Raw genomic sequence first — 4736 nt, 5'->3', positions numbered from 1 at the left:
ATTGTTCTCTGTCTATAGTTCCTTCCGTGGGCCATCCAACAGCAGAAGAGGGCAATTCTAATTCTCCCAGAGTTCGTAACCTCTAGGGGGTTAACTGAACTCTATAATCTCCTGTAAAACCTTTTGTAAGGTTCTGTAACGTGCATTTTAGTAGAGTAAGTTGTGACGATTTGATGACTTTCCTTTTATTTTTCTTTTTGAAATGTTTTTAACAGGGTTCCTAGCGGAGCGGGCTTGCTTTGTGTCTGACCTATTTTTCCCTCGAGACGGAACAACATTCACCCTACGAGAGGGAAAGGGTAGAAGGTCACTCAGTCACGTAATTGACACTACATCGAAATCAAAGCTAAAACCAAAGTGTTGTTATAGGCACACCCGTTCGTCCAGCAATGTAAGCCAAACCAAAATCAGGAGCAAGACCAAAGTGGCAATAAAGGCAGGCCTGTTTATCCAGCCATTCAAGTCAAGTCAAAATCGAAAGCGAAACCGAAGTATCAACCAATGAATTCAAGTCAAGCCAGAAACGAAAACCAAAGTGCCGGTACAGGTACGCCGTGGGTGATCAGGCCACGCTTCCACTCAAATGGAGTGGGGGAAGTTCCAAAGAGCAGTCTCAGCAAGTTTCACACGTCCGGACTTAAAGTGCCAGTTCCTTCCCAGTGTCCAGCCACTGTGCCGATCCTCCACGGGGGCCTGCTGTGCCCTGCTGTTTCGAGGCGAGGCATTGCACCGGGGCAGATGCCCGCCCGGCAGCACTCTTGAGGATCCGCATCGCTCAAGCTGGGCAGAGTCCCCCGCAGGGATGCTCTACAGGGCAGGCATAAGCTGCCTAAGGGGCTGCCTCGACCCTCCGTGCATCACCACCTGGCTTCCCGGTGAGGGAACCCAGAAATGTAGCAGGACAAGCCGCAGACAAAACTCCTGAGGCACCGGATGAAAGAAGGAAGAGGTTTTTCATTCGGCCGGGAACGTCGGCAGACTCGCATCTTAGGAGCCGAGCTCCCCGAAAAAGACTTTTGTAAAGGCTTACAACTTCTAGGGTTGCACGTGAAAGGGTCGTGATAAATCGAGCAAGCGTGGGAAACGTGACCGGGGGCTACCTGCATCAGCTAACAGAACAAAAAGTTTTACAAGGCTTTTTTCATACGGTGTCTGGTGTCTGGAATTCACAGATAACAGAAGTAGTTCAGGTCGGGGGTCGATGTTATTATTATTACTTCTTCTTTTCCTTTCGTTTTTTTTTTTTTGTTGTTGTTTTTAAATCTCCTAGGGCCGTGTGGTGGCACCAAGGGTGTCTGGCCATTTATCTTACTTTAGTTCCTTTCTAACTTTCTGCTTTCTGTCTTTCCTCTTGTCTTGTGAAGTAGGCGAGGTGCGGGGAGGAGGGCAGCAGGAGTAGTAGTGGTCTCCTTCCTTATTATTATTATTTTGGGACAGAGTCTCGCTCCGTCACCCAGGCTGGATTGTCATGGCACGATCTCGGCTCACTGCAACCTCGGCCTCCCCGGTTCAGGCCAAGTCGCCTCCCTCGGTGTCCCGAGTAGTCGGGATTACAAGCCCGTGCCGCCAGGAGGCCTGGCTAATCGTTAACACTTTTCATAGAGACCGGGTTTCACCACGTTGGCCAGCCTGGCCTGGAACTCCTGGCCTCAAGTGATCCGCCCGCTGCGGCCTCCCGATGTGCTGGAATTACAGGCATGAGCCACCGTGCCCGACCCACCCAGATAATCTTGTTAATAAATGGTAGAGAAGGGGTTTCCTCAGCCGCCGGGTGGAGGGAGGGTGGGGTGTGGTTTATTCAGCCTGCATACTATTGAGGGGGTCAATTAGCGTGGTTTGTGAACTAGATGTGGAAAGTGTGTGGGGGGGTGTGTGTGTGTGCGCGTGCGTGCGTGTGTGCGCGCGCGTGTGTGAGAGAGAGGGGGGGGGGAGAGAGAGAGAGAGAGGGAGAGAGGGAGGGAGGGGGTGGGGGGGGGGGAGAGAGAGAGAGAGAGAGAGAGAGAGAGAGAGAGAAGCAAATATAGAATGAGCTAGGCGCAACGGCTCACGCCTGTAATAGCAGCAGTGTGGGTGGCCGAGGCAGGCAGGTTGCTTGAGAACAGGAGTTGGAGACCGGCCCGGGCAACGTGATAGAACCTCGAACCCCATGTCACGTAGGTGCGTACGTACATACATACATACATACATACATACATACATACGTACGGAAAGCATGAGAAACAATATAAAAGTTAACCGGTGTGGTGGTGCGTGCCTGTAGTCCCACGTAAGCAAGTAAGAAAGTATGTAAGGAAGTGAACACGTTTAACGTAAAACTAAGTGAAAAAAGAAGTGAGGGGCTGGGCACGGTGGCTCACGCCTGTAATCCCAACACTTTGTGAGGCCGAGGCGGGTGGATCATGAGGTCAGGAGTGCCCGACCAGGCTGGGCAAGGTAGTGAAACCCTGCCTGTGGTCAAAATCCAAAGAAAATTAGTCAGGCGTGGTGGCAGACGCCTGTAATCCCGGCTACTTGGGAGACTGAGGCAGGGAATTGCTTGAGCCCGGGAGGTGGAGTTCGCAGTGAGTCGAGATCGCGCCACTGCACTTCAGCCTGGGAGACAGAGCAAGACTCCATCTCACCAAAAAAAAAAAAAAAAAGAAAAAGCGAAAAAAAAAGAAGAGACACAAAGCAAAATCAAAAAAACAAAACAAAAAAACAAGCAAGCAAGCAAGCAAGCAAGCAAGCAAGCAAGCAAGCAAGCAAGCAAAGGATGAACATGACAATGACATAGAAGTAATAACCCATGAGAAAAACAAGTAAATAAGAGGGCATGAGTAACGCTACAGGGCAATTAAGATCACAATGCATTTTCTCTCTGCACCCCAGCTCCCGTCACCTCAGCTGGAGTGGAGGTGCGCGATCACAGCTCGCGTTCGCCTCCAGCTCCCGGGGTTAAGAGATCCCTGTAGTCCCAGCTGCTTGGGAGGCTGAGATCACCAGAGCCCAGGGAGGTGGAGGCTGCCGTGAACCACGATCGCGCGCCTGCAAGTCCAGGGTGCGACAGAGTGAGAAGACCAGGCAGGGTAAGAAAGAAAATAAACGAACATAAAAAAAAGGAAGGAAGGTGGGAGGGAGGGAGGGAGGGAGGGAGGGAGGGAGGGAGGGAGGGAGGCAGGGAGGGAGGGAGGCAGGGAGGGAAGGAAGGAAGGAAGGAAGGAAGGAAGGAAGGAAGGAAGGAAGGAAGGAAGGAAGGAGGGAAGGAGGGAAGGAGGGAGGGAGGGAGGGAGGGAGGGAGGGAAGGAGGGAGGGAGGGAGGGAGGGAGGGAGGGAGGGAGGGAGGGAGGGAAGGAAGGCAGGGAGGGTGGGAGGGAAGGAAGGAAGGGAGGGAGGGCGGGAGGGAAGGAAGGAGGGGAGGGAGGGCGGGAGGGAAGGGAGGGAGGGAGGGAGGGAGGGAGGGAGGGAGGGAGGGAGGGAAGGAGGGGAGGGAGGGAGGGCGGGAGGGAAGGGAGGGAGGGAGGGAGGGAAGGAAGGAAGGAAGGAAGGGAGGAAGGGAGGGAGGGCGGGCGGGCAGGCAGGAAGGAAAGGAAGGCAGGAAGGAAGGAAGGAAAGGAAAGGAAGGCAGGAAGGAAGGCAGGAGGGCAGGCAGGAAGGAAAACAGGAAGTCAGGCAGGCAGGCAGGCCGGCAGGCCGGCCGGCAGAAAGGAAGGAACGGAAAGCAGGAGGGCAGGCAAGAAGGAAAACAGGAAGTCAGGAAGGCAAGGCAGGCCAGGCCAGGCCGGGCAAGGCGGGCAAGGCGGGCAAGGCGGGCAAGGCGGGCAAGGCGGGCAGGTGGGGGGGGAGGGAGGGAGGGAGGGGGGAGGGAGGGAGGGGGGGAGGGAGTGGGGGAGGGAGGGAGGGAGGGAGGCAGGGAGGGAGGGAGGGAGGGAGGGAGGGAGTGGGGGAGGGAGGGTGGGAGTGGGGGAGGGAGGGGGAGTGGGGGAGGGGGGAGGGTGGGCGGGAGGGAGGGAAGGCAGGCTCATACACATGTATGCAAATGTTATTTATGTTGACTATTCAGAGATTCAAATGTTTATAATCATAAGCATGCATTGTATAATGATGGAAAGTTTTATCTGTATGTATATGTATATATGTCCAACTATGTGTATACATATACACACAGATAAGAGATACATACACTCAGAGAAGAATGCGTATATGTGTGTATATAAATATGTATGTGTGTATATGTACATGTACATACACAGCAGCGTGCAGAAAAGATTTAATAAACGAAGGAATTGGCCGGGCGCGGTGGCTCGCGCCTGTACTCCCAGCACGGTTTGGGAGGCCGAGGCGGGCGGATCACGAGGTCAGGAGTTCGAGACCAGCCTGGCCAATATGGTGCAACTCCGTGCTCAACGCAACAGACAACCCCGGAGGCGGAGGCAGCAGCGAGTCGAGTAAGGCACCCCTGCCGTCCAGCCTGGGCGAGAGACCGAGACTCCCTCTGCAGAAAAAGAAAAGAAAAAGAGAAAGAAAGAAAAAGAAAGAAAGAAAGAAAGAAAGAAAGAGAGAGAGAGAGAGAGAGAGAGAGAGAGAGAGAGAGAGAGAGAGAGAGAGAGAGAAAGAGAGACAGAGAGAGAGAGAGAGAGAGAAAGAGAGAAAGAGAGAAAGAAAAGAAAGAAAGAAAGAAAGAAAGAAAGAAAGAAAGAAAGAAAGAAAGAAAGAAAGAAAGAAAGAAAAAGAAAGAAAAAGAAAAAAGGAGGAAGTAT

Source organism: Chlorocebus sabaeus, unplaced genomic scaffold (genome assembly GCF_047675955.1).
Source record: "Chlorocebus sabaeus isolate Y175 unplaced genomic scaffold, mChlSab1.0.hap1 unalloc_scaffold_1325, whole genome shotgun sequence".
In the NCBI taxonomy this organism is placed as follows: domain Eukaryota; kingdom Metazoa; phylum Chordata; class Mammalia; order Primates; family Cercopithecidae; genus Chlorocebus; species Chlorocebus sabaeus.
The sequence above is the reverse complement of the archived record's forward strand: the minus strand, read 5'-3'. Positions refer to the sequence as shown.